A 20257-nucleotide genomic window follows, 5' to 3' on the forward strand; every position below is an offset into this window, starting at 1 on the left:
TCAATACCAGGTGACTCGGCTTGTCTAAGACATAGCGACAAAGAGGAACTGTGGGGAGCACGTGGGAATGGTGTTTTTCGACTTGGCTAATTCATTCGACACCGTATGGCATCGTGGCTTACTTGCCAAGTTGGAGGTCACCTTCCGGGTGGAGGATGCTGCCTTGCGTTGGATATCATCGTATCTGTCTGCTCGTTCTCAGGCTGTTCGCTTGTCCTATTTCTTGTCTGATCCCCTCCCTGTAACGTCTGGAGTGCCCCAAGGTTCCATTCTGGGTCCTTTGTTATTCTTGCTTTACGTTAATGACCTACCTTCGGTTGTCCCCGATGTTAGTTTGTATGCGGATGACACTGGCCTTATCTGTTCTGATTCCTCCCCTGCACAATTACTCCTTACCATGCAGCATCGCATCAACAGCACTGTCATGTGGATGCAAACGTGGAAACTCCAGCCCAATTTAGACAAGACAGAAACCATGTATATTTCTTCATCCCTCCTGATCAACCATTATACTTCCCTGACTCGACTATGCCTATCCGTGTTGTTTCTCAGCACAAACATCTCGGTGTGATGTTTGACTGCAAACTCTCTTGGGCTGCACATGTCACCTGTGTATGCAAGCGAACCAGTTCAGCATTAGGGGTACTACAACCACATTGCACTCATTTGCCCATCCAGTGTTAAACTATTATTTTATCAGTGCTATATTCTCCCTATATTCGACTATTGCGATACCGCTTGGTGTGGTCCTTCTGACGCAACTCTGAACCAATTAGAAGTCCACCATAGATGTATACTAGAAAATTCTTTACAACAAGGATCGATGTTTCCCATCGGATGCCCTTTATCGACTTGCACACACTTCTCCTCTCTCCGTTCGTCATAAGCACCATCTCTGTACACTGGTTCATAAAATATTTTTTCATAAAACCCCTTCACACATGATGAAGTACAATTGCTTTTCGACAGGTTCAACCCGTAACGCGCTCATCCTGCCTCTTGTTAAGTCAGCCCAGTATCTAAAGTCCCCCTTGTTTTCCGGTTACTCTCATTGGTTACCATTACCATACGGTCTGAAAACTTGTTCTTCTATTGGTCAGTTTAAAGATCTACTATCGCAACTGAACTAGACGCAATAATTATTATGGAAGAACATTCTCGAATACCTGGGTGATGCACGAATTTTGATTGTGCTCACTTCCGTTAATCGGTTTTCTTTGTAATTTTCCATTCATTTTTTGCTTTGTTTTCCTAGCTTACTATTGCCGTGGCTGGCTCAACGCCCTTGTCTCAGGGGATTCTGTCCCTGCATTAGCTATGCTTGTCACATGCTATTGTAATGGGTAGCCGAGTGGTAGGCGCGGTGAAATCAACAAGAATTACTTTTATTCTACTTCTTTCAGGTACACACCTGAGATATAATTATTAGTGAAAGAAGAAGCGGCAAAATAACTGACTTTCTCTCCGGTGCACACCTGGAGGTTGGATCGCTCGTTATTATCAAAATCTCATCTTCACAGAAATGTGCAGCAGTTTTTATGCAGCAGACGCCGTACGCTTACATACGGAGATACACTAACTATACATCAGGCAAAGCTCCGTATTAGTTCCGTACTACTTCCGTTTTGGTCGGGCAGGGATACTACACCCTCCCTTCCTACATATAATCACGCCATCGTGATTTTCAAAAATTAGCAAAGAGTGATGAACACAGCGTCAACCGGAAGATGGCAAATTATATCGGAAATGATAACGTTTAGAGTAGACAGAAGAAATGAACTGATAACAAATCATAAAGTAGAAGCACACCAGGGTCACACGATCTCACGGGGTCAAAAGGGGAAAGAACTGTTCTCCAAATAGGACCTGAAAATCCACAGCACTCTTGCTGCACAACGCTGGCGCAACCCGCCAGGAACATCGCAGTTCAAAAACCGAACTGAATACACTATAACTATAAGGGGCGTTGTCACACACATTGTCCCACGTTAGCTGGGTAAACCGTGGCTCACCATGATCAGACGCCTACCAAACTAAACTGGATTCACACACTCGCATAAAGGAAGACTGAAAAGAACAGGGAGACTGAAGGAAGACAGGAAAGAAAATGCCATACCTGGAATCAGCGTTAGTAACCACCGCGGCGGCTGGAGCTACAGCGGAGGGCAAGCCAGGTTTTATCTTCATCTTGGTTGAGCCGGTCACTCAGAGCGGCTAGCTCGGCGTCAGACAAATGACCTCCCTCCTCGTCTTGAATCGTGGTCTTCACATTGTCGATAGCATCGCTTTGCGCGACGTAAAGAGTGATGGTCGAGCCAGGAAGAGTGTTGACGAAAATCTGCATCCCACCACGGAGGCGAAGTACCAAGTGAATAGTGGACTCCTGCTGAACGTTGTAGTCACTCAGAGTTCGGCCGTCTGCCAAGTGCGTGCCGGCGAAAATCAAACGCTGCTGGTCTTGGGGAATACCCTCCTTGTCTTGGTCAGCAGGCAGCATGTCGTCGTCCTCATCACCTTCGGCATCACCACAGGTAGTATACATGTAGGTAGCGGCTCGCTTGGAATCACCATCGGAGTCTCCAGTGTGTGCCGTGCGGAGAGAAGGGTGATCCACGCTAGCACCCTGACTGTGTTGCAAGCTAATAAGCAGGGCCAGGCCCAGGAAGGCAAGAAACATGATTCTCATATTGATTCGTCGCAGGGAGCTGCAGCGGGTTGAGCCATGGGGGTCTGGGGTCGAATCACGTTGTTATTTTTAATACTACACCGCTGCCACCAATGTAATGGGTAGGCGCGGTGAAATCAACAAGAATTACTTTTATTCTACTTCTTTCAGGTACACACCTGAGATATAATTATTAGTGAAAGAAGAAGCGGCAAAATAACTGACTTTCTCTCCGGTGCACACCTGGAGGTTGGATCGCTCGTTATTATCAAAATCTCATCTTCACAGAAATGTGCAGCAGTTTTTATGCAGCAGACGCCGTACGCTTACATACGGAGATACACTAACTATACATCAGGCAAAGCTCCGTATTAGTTCCGTACTACTTCCGTTTTGGTCGGGCAGGGATACTACACTATGAGATTGTGTCGAATAATAATAATAAATAATTTCCTTCCTGTTTTGCCTTTCGTGGACCCATAAATGGAAGAGTGCGTATTCATTTCTCAGCTGGGTTTCATATCTGAACATGTATCGATATATCATGGCTATCCTTCACTGAAAAAAGAGCAATTTTTGCCTGTTTACACTGAAAAAGAGCACTTTTTCAGCATATTTTGAAGGACACGAAAAGCACTAAGTGCGAACGAGAGAGCTTGGAAGCTCAGGGCCCTACGCTATGCTTTTTTTGCCTTGATGACCTAGACAAAAAAAAGCATAGGGATGTTATAAATTCTTTAAAAAAAGGATAAAAAATCCTTTTTCTTAAGACATAACCTGGGATTCGAACCCGCACTATCGCGCGCCCTGCATGCATCCCGATACACTTCGCATACATTTGTTTGTTTGTGTGTTTGTTTGTTTGTGTCACGCCTGGCGCTATCCATATCTGACGGCAAAAAAGCATAGGATGTTATAAATTTTTCAATTCTCCTATTTTTCAGGCATATCCTGGGATTCGAACCCGCACTATCGCCCTACATGCATTCCCCCATACACTTCGCATTCATACCCATTCTTCCAAGTTGTTTCACATTGTGATCTTGCATTTGAAAGCCCTATTTGAATATGCATTGTGGCCAGCCGTCTTTGATGGCACGGTACGGTAGGGGATAGGTACGGGACAGGTACGATCGAGGGTAATACGACACCGTCTCCCGTGCCGTACCGTACCATCAAACACAGCTGGCCACATACAGCTGCCCGCAATATTCAAATAGGGCTTTCAAACGCAAGATAATAACGTGAAGCAACTAACTTGGAAGAATGGGTATGAATGCGAAGTGTATGGGGGAATGCATGTAGGGCGATAGTGCGGGTTCGAATCCCAGGATATGCCTGAAAAAAAAATAGGAGAATTGAAAAATTTATAACATCCTATGCTTTTTTGCCGTCAGATACGGATAGCGCCAGGCGTGACACAAACAAACAAACAAATACCAAATTAAAGCTGTGTGGACCCTGGCTAGCGCCAGACGTTACTGAAGTAACGTCTTCTGCATAGCTACGGGAATTAAAAGAGCACCTTTGGGAAAGGGCTACTTGTGGAAAATGTTGCGCCGGATTCTGCGAAGTAAAACAAAGTTTAAAAAAAAAAAAAATTCAGCGGGAGATAGAATATGTGCACTACTCATGATAGTGTTGGCCACAGTGTAAACGTAGGGAGTAGAGAACTGCGGCTAAGGTCCGGCGGATTCTGCCGGCAGAAAAATTGGCAGAATTCGGTACTTTTTCTGGTAAGTTTCATGCATGTTTGGTATGTGGATAAAAAAATGGAGCATAATTCGATGAATTGCCCGCCATAAGGTTTGTACTTGTATAGTTCTGCCAATTTCACTGCTTTTCGAGCAGAATCCGCCGGTCCCTAACTGCGGCGCTGGTAGTGCTAGCAGTGAGTAAGTAGATGGCCGGACCAGTCCCCGGACCAAGGAGCGCCGGCAGCAGGTGCAGAAGCGCCACAAACACTGTGTGCGCCATACACTCCTGTGTCAATACAGGTGGCTCCCGGCTAAACGCAGTCCCCTCACACTTGCAGAACACAGGGGTTTTATAGTATTGAATACGGAAGAAGTATTTACTTGTAGACAAGAGAATAGGCAAGGGTGCGAAGAAGACAACCTGAAGAATAGAGAACCACTGGAGCATGCGTTCTGCTATACTTGATGGGATCTCATTGCTATGGTGAAGGAGTGGAAATACGAATAGTGAGTATTGTACTTTCTTGGTATAAACACCTTTTACTGTATACCTGCAGCAGAAAGCAGAATGCGTTAACCGAACCCTACCCCATGGTTGATTGCCTCTGTAGTGCAGGGTTGTGCGGTTTTGAGAAAGACATAAATAACTGGGGTAGCCACGGCCACGCGGGGGGGGGGGGGGGGGGGGAGGAGGCTACTAAATCACTCAAACATCCCTCGCACACAGCTGCTCCACACCTAAACTACGCACCGTTGTCTGTTTCTTCGATTCCGTTGAGAACCAAAATTTAATGTTTGTGACATTACAATTATGTGAATAACGTATGTGAATAAAAGATAGAGGCAAAGGAATCCAGTAGACTCCTTACGCCCCAGAACGTGCATTGGGGAAAGCAACAGTGGGTACTCTATGAAGAAAACGCAAGTACATGTACATGCAAGCAGGAGGTCTACCCTCTAATGACTATGTGCATGCTCCAGGAACAGGAAAGGAAGCCACCAGACGCAGCAGTAACAACAACAGCCAGGATAGAATTGCATACCAGACCTAAAAAGGGACTATAACTACAAACTCGTGATCAAATGGGCGGGGTGAAACTAGAGAACACATACATTAGAAGGTGAACAGGTCCAACACGTGCAGTGCATCGTTCAGTCTATCCGCTAATTTGCCATACATACACCTAGGGAATAGTAGTAGTACTCCCACCTGGCCGCAATGGCCAAGCGGACAACAAAGAAGTGAACTTGTGTACTGACGACAAAATGAATGAAAGATGCTCACCGTGATGGGCAAAACGGAGGGTAAAGGACCCACATAGAAGAACTTGAGTTCGGCAGAGCTGCGCCCTTCACGTACTGAGTGCCTGCTGGTGCTAGAGGCTGTGGCTGTGTAACATTCGAGTGTGGCTTCCAACGCTCTACTTCTTGCATGTTATCGGTTTCTTTCCAGGGGGCACGTTGACGCGTACTCTGTGATCATGTGCCTCTACTGTTACTCCCATTTTCTCGGCATTCCTGTAGTGATTATGCGTAGCACACAGAGGAATAATCCACCAACATCTGCCCTCTCCCTCAGAACGGGAGTCAGCGGTGATGAATATCACATGGCCTCCGTAAATCGTCTGGCTGCCTGTGCACCCATGAACGGAGCAGATTGGCGACTCAGTGAATGCTCGACGACCATTTGCTGTTCTCCAGTAGGCAATCCATGATGGACAGCCGCTTTTCTTGAGGGTCTTTAAATAGTGCTTTCCACTCGTACCTTTTACATTCTTCACAAAGTACTCTGGCTTGCCCATACTGGCCGTAGCCTAGTTTCAACGTTGAATAGTGCAGAAAACTGCGAGAAATCACCTAATGCACCTTCTGCCTCGCTCTGACAATGATATCGTAGAAATACCGTAAGCCAAACGCCAAACAGCAAACACTGCAAATACATGTACCGTATTTCCTCGATTAATGGACCATGCTCGAATAATAGGGCTTGAAAGTGCTACGTCACAGCATAGCAACAATTTCAAAAATTCAAAAATTGGATCCACTTGGATCCAGTTTTTGTATGGATCCAAGCACATTTCAAGCCGTCTTACTCACAGCAAGGTGATGTAACCAGTGAAACTGACTGATTTGGCTACTGGGGGCGGGGTTACAACTGGTGGCGAAGTAAAAGTCACCCCTGCATACGACATGAGTGGGTTGCTATGCACCCACATACTGAGGCAATAGCAAAGTCACACCTTAGGCTTAGTGGATCCAAAATAGAAATCTGATGTCAACTTAGTACTCCCTGGCCGTTTTTGACGTCATCACTTTCAAGCCCTATAGACCATGCTCAAATAGTAGACCCTCCTATAGGCCTCACGGAAAATAGTAGACCATGCCCGAACAAGAGACCCGGTCTCTTAATTTTGAGTTCATCGCTTTGCGCATGCGCACTAAGAAAGCACATTATTATTATTATTATTATTATACGCATTCCCGCGTTGAAGTGTGGCAGCAGTATGCTGCGTCCACAGCTTCGCTTATGCAGAATGGCTTGGGTGAGAGGAGAGGGGAGAGAAAGCAACAAGGCAACCAACATCTATGAAATTGGTCACAATAACATGAAGAGAACCAACCTACATAATGCATGATTGCACAAGAATGGAGACGACCAAATATAATGGCTATAATCATTGTGCCACAAAACCGGTACACAGGAGATCTGACGAAAATGTAACGAAACATAAAACTCAGTTACTCAATACAGGTACTCAATACAGGTTCCACTAAATTACAAGAAAGCACATGGTGGATCAAAAAAGGACGCGATTTTAGGTTGCGCAACTACATTTTTTGTAGTGGCTAGTGCTTTCTTTCATTGTTCGAGCACGGTCCACTATAATTATTTTCATCAGCACATTGCTGGAAATGGTGGATTTTTAACACGTCATTATAGTTCTATAATTATTATGACGTGTTAAAAATCCACCATATTATGACGTGTTAAAAATCCACCATTTCCAGCGATGTGCCGCTGAAAATTTAGAAAAGCGATCTTGTCAGCTTTTCTATTATTGTGTTCACATGGCAAGAAAAACGACATCGCTATGCTACGTAAGTTTCTACGTAAGGTGCTCGGTATTTCACTTAGGCTACGTAAGTCTCTACGTAAGGTGCTCGGTATTAGATCTACCAACGGGTGGTAGCCGCGTGCTGTGCACGCGCACGGCAGACATTGTGATGCAGTGCATTCCGTGTTCGGATGTGCATGCGCGAGGAACTTCCTTCTTTGGAACTGCTTCTTGTATGAGCTGTTTCGGATATTTCGTCTCCTGGCCTGGTTTGTTTCGTTTCGGCTCTGCTGAGACCTCCTTTGGCGGAATATTACTCAATGACAGGTAAGTTGACCAGTTCCCTTTGATTCTTTGGCTTGTGTTGACTCTTTCATTTACGAAAAGTGTGCTCATTTTGGGCGGAATGCAATAAATAATGGAAAAGCTGACAGGATCTCTTTCTAAATTTAGCTTTTCCGCTGCCGAGGCCTCCTTTTACGGAATACTCCATGACAGGTGATCTCTGAGTTGACCGGTTTCCTTCGATTCATTTGCTTATGCTCACACTTTCATTTACGGAAACGTGTGCTGATTTTATTCGGATTTAGAACCATTTTTATCTCTTTGGCCTTGTCTACAGTGTGCGAAGAACGCGAGTTCACCTTCTTGACGGTAAGGCTTTTGTTAGATGTGTTGTCGAAATACTCATATTCATTGTACATTAGTACGTTACAAGTAAGGCACTGGTCAGTGGCATTCTATCGTTGGCAGTTCCCAATCTGGAGGGAAAGGTTCAAGGACCCATTGACCGAGTTTGCAAAATAAATTCGCATATCAGGGAAAATCTCCATTGTGGAGAGGTTCAGTAAACTTGTTTGCTTCATACGAAACAAGTCAAAGGGTGCATTCTCGTCTCGTGAAGATCTCGTACTTGTATGATTGGATTTGTTTACTCGAGTCTGGGCTGTTTGATTTATTATTTGTGAGTTCCGCCGAGATTGCACTGCCCCAAATGAAGTTTCGTGCCGCCAAAGCAAGAATTACGGTCTGCAATCTGTTTGTAGTACCCGCAAGAATGTGCTGTACATGTATCGTACTTTCTCTGTTGCTGTTTCAGTTGCCGTCATGTTGCTTAACGAAAATTCGAACGAAGTTTCGCGACAGTCCTTGCGAAAGTGTGTACGAATTTTTGCACGAACTTTGCGTTCTGCACATTTTCGTAGTTTGCGCGGGCCAAGTGCACGTACGCCATGACCCGATCTCACGAAAGTGTGTACGACTGTTCATTTCGCGTTCCCTGCAAGTTTCGCGTCCAAAGTTACGAAAGTTCGCGCGAAGTTTCGCGCTTCATGACGTGGAACGAAAGTTTGTACGCATTTTCGTTTTGCAGAACCTCTCTAGTGTTTCATACGAGACGAGTCAATGAGTCGGTGTGGCTTAGAATCTTTCACTGTAGAAGAAATCTATTTGTATGTCTATTGGAGAAATAATTGTATTCACTGGTTATAAAATAGGTTAAGACAAACTCACAGAATAAATACCATCGGTCCCTTGGTGTTCGTCCTAAAGAGGTTCGACAGGATATCATTCATACTCACCAAAAATGTGTAAGATTTTATTATTACGGAGTGCCTTGTTTATCTCTCAGTACCTTCAACCATAGCCTTGCCCCTTTTATCCTCAGGATCAGTGTAGTTGTTGAAACGAGGTGTCGGACTCAGCAATGTATTTGTTTACATTTTAATACATGTTTATTGTTCCTCCTTTGCTGTGTTGTTTTAGAAAATCTTGGGTTAACAGTTTGAAGTCATTGAACTACTTCCAAAAGTTGTATCGACATCAACAGGGTTACGATTTCAGTGCATTATGATGCAGGATGACCTTATCACGATAACCCATGATTATAAACCATTATAAACACAGAATCAACAAAAACATCTGCGACACGCACCTGGTTACATTTTCTCAAATAAATCTGATCGAGGTTGGGGAAATCTGAAGTATCTGAAAGGCAAGACAAATTTATGACAGTCATGAAATTCTGCTACAGCAACATGCATAGAATAACCTCCGTATAAAAAAAGTCACGGTCCATGGCACCACTACTCACATGTTTCCCCGCAGTAGAACATGCTAGTGCCATTTTCTGCAAGAAAAGGCTTGCACATCAATGCGTATAATACGGTATTGATATGATGTGAAGGCCATCATTTATATTACATGTATATTGATATACACGTAGGACATTCCATTGATTGGTGACAGAAAAAACTAAAGAAATTATAGCAATAAAAACTGCTTTATGGCAGTTTTCTAAAAAAAGTTATTGTGTTCTAGGCCATGGACCCCGTCTAAAAAGTAAGAAATTAACGAAAATGTGATAGCCGAAAAATAAAATTTCACACAAAACCTCACAATAATCACACCCAGAATGAAAAGCTACATGTAGAAGACCTTTTCCCCTCGTGATCCTCTTTCCTATGCATGCATGTTGCCAATTGTTGGTGCAGTACAAGTTTAGTGTTGAAAGCAGCATTTCAAGTGTTGTGATTATTGTGAGGTTTTGTGTGAAATTTTAATTTTCGGCTATCACATTTCGTTAATTTCTTACTTTTTAGACGGGGTCCATGGACTAGAACACAATAACTTTTTTTTAGAAAACTGCCATAAAGCAGTTTTTATTGCTATAATATATAGTGGACCGTGCTCAAATAATGGACCATGCCCAAATAAGAGACTGGGGGTCCAACCCTATTCAAAAAAACAAAAGACCGGGTCTGTTAAAGGGAAACTGAACGCCAAAAATAAGTATGGCTTATCCGAAGGGGAATTGGGCACTGATTCCGATGAGCTACTGTATGTCTCGAGCCGATCAGAGAAGAGGAACCGTGTCAAATTTCATGAATAACACCTTCCATATTTGGAAATTGAGCTTGATGACGTGCGTACTGCTTAGCTGTCACCATGCTGTGCATGCTCAGCAGTGTAATTGAATGGAAGAAAACAATTACTTTGGTGTTTGCAGCTCTATTTCGTTACCTGACGGTAACCAAATCTAGATGTAGGAATCTGTTGAGCAGGAGAGCGACACATGTCTACCCAAAGGCTGTCCAGGCTGCAGTGGTGATGATGAAGAAGACACGATCATCACCCCGAGATCGATTGTAGCGAATTGGAAAACTCATGGTGAATTTGCTTCCACTCCAAGGCAATGTCGAGGTATGAAGGGTGCTTGTACTGCCTTCCAAAGTGAAGAGGAGATGAATATGGCTGTGCATAGCTGTTGTTCTACGCCAACTTACCTACTCTTGCTGATACCGTAGTGGCATATTGCAAATTTCGTGGACGAACAACTCTCTAGTCACTAGTGGCTAATGAGCAACACTAACAGGTGAGATTTTTCCATTTGACAAAAATTGTTTTTGTTTGAAACTGACAGTGGCAGTCATTTGACTCAGTAGGTGTCTCTCTGCTGCTTCTTTCCCTTCATTCGTAGGGTTGTGCTTGAATATTACAAGTGCTGGAAGTAAAATAAAATAAATAGAACATGTGGAACATAAATCTAATCAAGCATCAGTACATGTATTGCGAATTTCAACTTCAAAGCACATGAAATCACAATGATTACAACGTTTATGGAATCAAGAGGACACCATGTGTTCAACGAACACATACACACATGCTGTATTGCGCACACACATGTACACATGTACGTGCACCCCCACCCCATCCCACAGACACGCGCGTGCAGCGCGCACATCCATACACATGTGCATGTGCCTCCCCCCCCCCGACACACACACACACTCCTACCCATACACATGTGCGTAGGACCCACACACACACACACACACACACACACACACACACACACACACACACACACACACACACACACACACACACACACACGTGCACAGACGAATACACAAACACACACGCCCGAACACACACAAGATACGTATAAGTGTACATGGTCTTCCTGGTGCAGATGCGGGGCCAGCACAATGGAAAATACCTCCATCAAGATGCTTGATCAAGCGTTGTGATACTGAATGGCACTGTTTGTTTGTTTTTACAAAGAAGTGTGGGAAGGATTACAATGCGTTATAATTCATAATAAAATATATTATTGTTCTTTGCCTTGTACTGTGCAGACCAGAATGCTTCGCTATCAACTCCTGGCTTTCCATCGGCATGGTGTTCAGCTGCAGCGGCATCTGGGCCGGGGAGTTGAAGTTGCTGGATGGCTGCACTGGCACAGGATGGGTTTGCGTTGGCAATGCGATACGGCAGTCATTCCACATCATGAGCTACATGTTTATTTATATTGTCGCTCGTACAGCAACGTCCAGACTCTGCATGTAAACACAGGAGAACACCATAATAAAAAATACTACTCAGGGGATAATATTATAATTTTGGATTAGCAATTTCGTGACATTTATGGGTTCCTGTCTAAACCATGCCGTGATATTGATTGCTATCTGCTCACAAAGTACCTTGTATTGCAACACTACTCTGCCTAATCACTACCCTCCGCCAATTATTAGATTCACACAATATTCACAACGTATGCAACACAATGCTGTCTATTGACACTACTTCGAACTGAAATGCTCACTACTCTTCTCCCGTTTTCATCTCCCTCTAACTTATGAATACTCTACATTATTGGTTTCGTTTCTACCCTTTCCATTGCTGCCAGCTCCCAGTCTTTTTCAATGCACAGCACCACCTTGAAATTTTTGTGCCTTGATGTACACATACTTTGAAGTTGAAATTCGAACTACATGATCAGATTTTTGTTCCACATTTTCTATTTATTTTTACTTCAAGCACAACCCTACCGATGAAGGGAAAGAAGCAGCAGAGAGACACCTACTGAGTCTAATGACTACCACTGTCAGTTCTCAAACAAAAACAATTTTTGTCAAATTGAAAAATCTCACCTGTTAGTGTTGCTCACTAGCCACTAGTGACTAGAGTTGTTCGTCCACGAAATTTGCAATATGCCACTACGGTACCAGCAAGAGTAGGTAAGTTGGCATAGAACAACAGCTATGCACAGCCATGTTCATCTCCTCTTCACTTTGGAAGGCAGTACAAGCACCCTTCATACCTCGACATTGCCTTGGAGTGGAAGCAAATTCACCATGAGTTTTCCAATTCACTACAATCGATCTCGGGGTGATTATCGTGTCTTCTTCATCACCACTGCAGCCTGGACAGCCTTCGGGAAGACATGTGTCACTCTCCTGCTCAACAGATTCCCACATCTAGATTTGGTTACCGTCAGGTAACGAAATAGAGCTGCAAAACACCAAAGTAATTGTTTTCTTCCATTCAATTACACTACTGAGCATGCACAGCATGGTGACAGCTAAGCAGTACGCACGTCATCAAGCCCAATTTCCAAATATGGAAGGTGTTATGTATGAAATTTGACACGGTTCCTCTTCTCTGATCGGTTCGAGACATAGCTCATCGGAATCAGTGCCCAATTCCCCTTCGGATAAGCCATACTTATTTTTGGCGTTCAGTTTCCCTTTAAAGGGGAAGTAACGTTAGGGGCACATCACCCAAAAATTTCATATGGCATTCAATTGACCGTAACTTTGGTGTTTCTCAGTGGATTTGAGTGAAATTTTGACCACACACTCCTGCCACTATGCTGGCCCTCAGGACATGGTTTACAAGTTCTTGCGTCTCACTGACAGGCTTTCCAGGTCGGAAAAACTCAAATTTCCGGCATAGTGCCACGGTGTGCGAGCCACCCAGGAGCCAAACAAATGCATTTACATTTTTTTCACATTTTCGTGCCCATTCTGTCCGTGCGCGGGACCCAAACCTAAAACAAGTCCAGAAGCAGCCATGGGTGGTGGGGTAGGGCCCCTCAACGTGGCCCTGGAATCTGTCACAACGGAACGAGTGGGCGTTCTCTCGCGGACTCCCACAGGCCCAAGTCAATTTTTGAATTTTTTTAGGTATAGCACGTGCTACGAGGTCGTACCTTTGATACAACATCCAGTGCTGGGACCTCCACAGCAACCCATTTCCACAGCGCTGCACACCAAATCCAGGATGCCCTCAGAAACCGGCAAAGACTGCCACTCACGTTTCACTACTGCCTAGTACTGAATCCTACCTGACTTCTTGACACGACTCAAACTTGCCAAAGTCACTAAATCAACGTCAACTACAATAATCAAGCCACATATCTGCAACGTCACGAGTAGTATGTAAAAAGCGGGTTCTGGGTAATTTTTCACCTTTGACCTTTGGGCCAAATAAGGCACACTGTGTCGGTCGTGCTTGGTCTGACCCCGGTACTCCCCCCAGGGTTTGACCTTTGACCTTTGGGTTGAATAAGGCACACTTATCGTCATTGTTAATCGTTATTATGTTCATTGTTCATTTATTTTTTCAGGAGTATTTTGCTATCATCCCCAGATAGGAGTGGGTATAAAAGTAGATATATTGATGGATAATGTTTCACTATGAAGATGATGGTGCGGGGTTGTTGTTGTTGTTGTTGTTGTTGTTGTTGTGTTTATTTTAATTCGCAAACCAAACGGGCAGATCTGCCCAATGAAAAGGTGGCGAATGCAGATAGAAAGCAGTAATAAATGAAATTGGGGACTGATGTAATTAGGATTGAGGTGGAGAAAAACTAAGCCAGCTGATCATCAAACAGGACGTCTGGTACTCTAGGTACTAAGGCCAGTGTGAAGATGGATTCTGAATTAGAGATCTTACGTGCCTATGTACGTGAAAAGAGACTTCGTGAAGAAGAAGAAGAAGAAGAAGAAGAAGAAGAAGAAGAAGAAGAAGAAGAAGAAGAAGAAGAAGAAGAAGAAGAAGAAGAAGAAGAAGAAGAAGAAGAAGAAGAAGAAGAAGAAGAAGAAGAAGAAGAAGAAGAAGAAGAAGAAGAAGAAGAAGAAGAAGAAGAAGAAGAAGAAGAAGAAGAAGAAGAAGAAGAAGAAGAAGAAGAAGAAGAAGAAGAAGAAGAAGAAGAAGAAGAAGAAGAAGAAGAAGAAGAAGAAGAAGAAGAAGGGAAGCTCACCATCAAATGGTGGATAAAAACCGTTTCGACTGCTTTTTAGACAGTAACGGGTAAAGAAAAAAGGAAAAAGAAACTCATATAATGCAATTCGAAGAGATAGGCCCCCAGTACAGTTGGGGTGTGGTTGTGTCCGTATGGTATGGTGTGTCATGTACAGGTAGTTGCGTTGTGATGTATGGTAATTTGTAGGGCGAATGTCGAGAAGGCTATGAAAATAACGATTCGACAAGAACAAGTGACTACGAGAGGTTGGCAAGGTTGGCGATCGTCCACCCCCGGCCCTTTAGAGGCCGGAATGGCGAGTTCAAATCTTGATTTTAAGGACGTCCAACTATCCTCGCTGGGTGGCCGATCGCCCACCAAGTGCTCTACAACAGGTTCACCAAACAGTTTTAATACAACGGCCAGTCGCGCCATGTTCGCTCCCTTCGCCTTAGCCATAGGACATAGCTTGAGTTCAGCGCTGCTTGGCGACAATTCCTCCGCAAGAGCCTGCGCTGTTCCTTAGTGCAGCGCAAGGATCTCGCGAAGGAATCCAAGCTGGTGGATATGGCGCCTCTCGCTCCCACCTCTGCTGTGTGACTCTCCGTATCCCAGCCATTCCTTACACACGCGCTATGAAGGTGACGATAGCGTTCGATTTTGATTTCGCGCGATTGTGCAAAGCGATCTTCACTACATGCCGTGAGTTCCAGCCACAGAACTCTTCTCAATTCTTTGGAGAAGAGCACTATGTCTGGACGACAGGTTGTAGGTGCTATGAAGTGGGGGAAAACAAGTTTCTCATCCTTCATGTCCACCAGGACCTGCCAGTCTGCTGAGCTAGTTACGAATTGGTCATTTAGCCGTTTGCGTTGGGAGGGGGGCTGTTTGGGGAGATTCTCTCCTGCCTTGCAGAAAGTTATGTAATCAATTCTCTTCTGTTTACTCTGCGTTTCTGCTGATGCCGTGGCCTTTTGATAAGTTTGGATGGTTTCGTTTACTAGTTTTACTATGCATTTCAGTACGTTGTCGTGGCGCCAGGTATATCTGCCCTGGTGGAGGGCTGTTGGACATGCTGATAATATGTGACGGAGCGTAGCTTGCCTGTTGCATAGAGGGCATTGTTGTTCGACCACAGAGTTACCCCACCTCCTCAGATTGTCAACTGTTGGTAGTGTGTTTAATACACAGTTTAGTTGAAAGGAGAAAGTCCTCCCGTAGCCTTCGTACAACAGTTTTTTCCAAGTGAGGTCTTCAAACATCGTGTCTCTCCACTTTAACCAGCTGCCTTGCATTTGCAGGCTTTTGAGGTGGGATAGCTGGTCTTGGCAGTCACCTTCATGAATGGTATTGAGTATTTGTTTTCTAGGTTTGATTTTCTCTTGTTTGTCATGCCTAAAGCCGAGTCCTGCCCTGCCTTGCTGGAGGTTAGTTGGACTAGCTTCAGAGATTGCTGCCTCGGCACATTCCATTTCTTTTATTGCGGAGTATTGTCTTGTGAGCAGATACTGTTGTTTACTGTGATGTTGGTACAGGTTTGCCATGTTCTTGTCGCTGCTGTTCTTGATGATATTCCATCTAATGACCTGTCGTTGCTTCCATAGCGTAGGGATGTACGTTAAACGTAGGCCGAAGCGCTCCCGAGCGCCGATGAAGAGTATTGCTGGTGCTGCGGGTCTGGGCAAGCCTGCCCATTTCTTTAAGAATGGAAGGCAAATTCTGTGTAGGAGTTTGGCGAAACTGTGGCTGAGATCAAGTATCTCGAGCTGCCATGCTATTTTGGGGATGATTTGATGCTGGTAGAGCCACAACTTCTGGTGTCCGTACAGTCTGGTCTCGGCAACTGTCTTTAGTAGGCATCTTGTGGAGTTTATGAGGTCTTCGCGTTGCGTTATCTCACCTACTGTATCTGTTAGCATCCTGCCTAGAAACTTGAATTGTTGGCCGTTTAGAGCTGGTATTGGAGTTTCCGATATTCTGAGTGCGGGGTCAAAGCAGGTGTATTTGTTGTTGGTCAATTTGGCTGCGTACGACCTGCATTTGTGAGGGGCCGCCTGCATTTTAAGAAGAAGAAGAAGAAGTATTTTACTGTTTCCATTCGCTTCCATGTAATTGGGCGACACCGCCCGTTTGGTTCTGCGAATTCAAATAAAAATGTACCTACCTAAGAAGAAGAAGAAGAAGAAGAAGAAGAAGAAGAAGAAGAAGAAGAAGAAGAAGAAGAAGAAGAAGAAGAAGAAGAAGAAGAAGAAGAAGAAGAAGAAGAAGAAGAAGAAGAAGAAGAAGAAGAAGAAGAAGAAGAAGAAGAAGAAGAAGAAGAAGAAGAAGAAGAAGAAGAAGAAGAAGAAGAAGAAGAAGAAGAAGAAGAAGAAGAAGAAGAAGAAGAAGAAGAAGAAGAAGAAGAAGAAGAAGAAGAAGAAGAAGAAGAAGAAGAAGAAGAAGAAGAAGAAGAAGAAGAAGAAGAAGAAGAAGAAGAAGAAGAAGAAGAAGAAGAAGAAGAAGAAGAAGAAGAAGAAGAAGAAGAAGAAGAAGAAGAAGAAGAAGAAGAAGAAGAAGAAGAAGAAGAAGAAGAAGAAGAAGAAGAACAAGAAGAAGAACAAGAAGAAGAACAAGAAGAAGAACAAGAAGAAGAACAAGAAGAAGAACAAGAAGAAGAACAAGAAGAAGAACAAGAAGAAGAACAAGAAGAAGAACAAGAAGAAGAACAAGAAGAAGAACAAGAAGAAGAACAAGAAGAAGAACAAGAAGAAGAACAAGAAGAAGAACAAGAAGAAGAACAAGAAGAAGAACAAGAAGAAGAACAAGAAGAAGAACAAGAAGAAGAACAAGAAGAAGAACAAGAAGAAGAACAAGAAGAAGAACAAGAAGAAGAACAAGAAGAAGAACAAGAAGAAGAACAAGAACAAGAACAAGAAGAAGAACAAGAAGAACAAGAAGAACAAGAAGAACAAGAAGAACAAGAAGAACAAGAAGAACAAGAAGAACAAGAAGGAGGAGAAGAAGAAGAAGAGCAAGAAGGGAAGGAAAAGCAGTGTCATCATCTTGATCATGTTGTTCATGAAGGAAGATACGTATGTTCTTCTTGTGGACTTGTCATGGATGTGGTTTACTTACCTGAAGTTGATGTGCATCAGAGATGTAGTTTGATGAAGAAGCCTTACGCTGCACATGAGCGGTTATGTGGTGTTGATCGTCATCTTTTGCATTTTCTTTCGAAAACTGAACTCTTATCCGATGAGCTTCGTGTACACCCTCTTCGAGAGCAGATACGTGCGATGAAGAAGTCCTGTTTGTACAAGAGTATAAATTATGCTATAGCATTATCCTGTATAGTATACGATACGAATGTGGATGCATTACGTAAACTGCATTCCTACTTACCTCATAGCAATGTATCCTGGTTGAGGTTCAGTCGAATCATGAAACCTCTTCCTCAGCATTTTCCACTCCTATACGTACTGCATCTCATGGAGTCGACTAGGATGGTGTCTTCATTGCAATTGTCCACGTTGCGTTCGAATTTGCTGCTTTTATCTCCGTCTGATATATCTCTTATGACATCATTGATTGATGCTTATTGCTGGGAAACCTATTTACTTGATCACGTGATCCAGAACATGCACACGTTTGACTGTGATCTTCTTTCCATACTGTATCAATTCACCAAGGTGGCGGTATCATGTAAGGAATCTTTATAATGAGATATGATTTTGGCGGGCACGATGCTGATTGGTCAAATGTTTTTGGCGGGCTTGATGCTGATTGGTGAAATGTTTTTGGCGGGCTTGATTGGTTGACACATATCTTATCATTTCAATCCACATACCTCTCTAGCTCATATAAATACGAATGATTGTCTGCAGTTGAGTCATTCGTTCATCGAATACAGTGCTGACGAGTTGTCCTGACTTCACTTCCTAGAAGATGGCTTCCCTATACGAGCGAAGGATGAAGAAGAATTCCGCTCTTCCTGCTGACCCTCCTCGAGTTGTGCTCTCTTCGAAGCCAGTACCGGCTAAGCGTCGCTATGCATCACCTGCTCCTACCAAGCTCCACAAAGAGATTGTGGTGGATGGGTTTCAGGAGGACATGCAGCTGTCCTACAAGTTATCTGGTAAATCCTTCTACAAGCCTGGATATAAGATGTACTTCCCTTCTGGAGCTCTGCCAGCCTGTGGTAGTACGGCAACAGCTCGCAAAGATGCTCAAGGACAAGTTTACATCGAACTGAACGAGTCCACTGAGTTCATCATTACGAACTTGATCAAGACTTGTCCATCGCTCCGTGACACTCTCCGAAGTGGACGTGTGGAGAAGATCAAAACCAACTTCTATACATCACGTTCGTCCGACGGTCAATGTCGGGTGTACATCAACGGTGAAAACAAGCTCGTCCCGACCAGCTCGTTTGAACTGGATGTGGAACAAGATGTATTCATCTACCCCGGGGCAGTCTCCCTCGACACTGACGAGCAAGTGATGAAGGTACGTCTTGCTGTTGCTCCAATCATCTGCATCAACGTGGAACCCAGATGTTTTCATCGTGCTCTGGACGCACACATGACACTTTCTATCACGGAACTGAAACAGCTGACTGAGAGCTTCACATCATTATGCAGTGTCGTCGTCCAACAAGACGATCAGCTGGTAGAGACCTTCCAATAAGTCTTTAATGAACTGCCTTCTTTATCACACAGCTGATCATTCATTCTTATTCTATCCTATACTATCCTATACTACTTTCTACGGCAATACCTCATGATACTCATTAAAAAAAAAAACTTCTAAAGAACAAGTATGGGTGGTGTTGTGTCGAGTAATACGTCCACGGAAGAGTGCTGCCTTGCCTCTTCGGACTCTAGTATCCCCACTGCTACTAGTGGAGAATGGGTTGCAGGATGTGAAAAGAATGGAATTGGGAAAGATGAACCAGGGTGATCTCATGTGAACACCATCAATGAATGCGTCATTCATGACAAGATCAATCATGTCAAGGTTCCAACATCTGTTTTTGGCGGGCTTGATGGTAATTGGTTGACAACTTTGCATTTTCAACCCACCCCATTCTGACTTGTATAAATATGCATGCTTGGCATGCAGTCGAGTCATTCCTTCACCCGATACAGTACTGATCAGTTGCCTCGTGTCTTCGCATTCTAGGAAATGAATTCCCTTTACGTGAGATGGTTTCACGTTGCAAAGAGTCTTAACGGATCGGCTGATCACAAGACTCACGAATGTCAGGTGTGTCATCTGCTAGTGCGAGTTGCTGACCATGTTCTTGCAACATACGCTAAGGATGAAGGTGAATGCTCGGAGACTCGTCATGCCTTTGCCATTGACCATTTGTTCGTTCGTGATTCGACATTGTTTGACGCGTGGACATCTGCTAAACATGTCGCTATGAAGAGACCTGACATTCTCAGGTATGCTGCGAGCTTTACTGTTGGCGATGGTGATCGTGAACAAGCTGAACGACTTGAAAGTTGCATATGCGGCATCATGGAAGGTTTATGGAGTCATGCGTCAAACGACGTCGTTGCCCTGGAGATGACCTTGGCATATTCAGTCACTCTGTTGGACATGCTGGCACGGAAAGGCGATCGTGCGAAGGTGTTGTTAGCACGAGATTTCCTCATGAAACACATTCATGAACAATCGAGGAGGAGGATGAACGGTCGACTCATCAACACGATGACTGTGGCTCTTGTTTGTTGTGCATTACCTGTTGTTTACCTGTTCTTATGAGCATCATAAAGATTTATTTGAGAAAGAAAATATTTCCTTTCATAATTAGTACAGTGTGTGT

This window comes from Sycon ciliatum, chromosome 6 (genome assembly GCF_964019385.1).
Source record: "Sycon ciliatum chromosome 6, ocSycCili1.1, whole genome shotgun sequence".
Classification (NCBI taxonomy): Eukaryota; Metazoa; Porifera; class Calcarea; order Leucosolenida; family Sycettidae; genus Sycon; species Sycon ciliatum.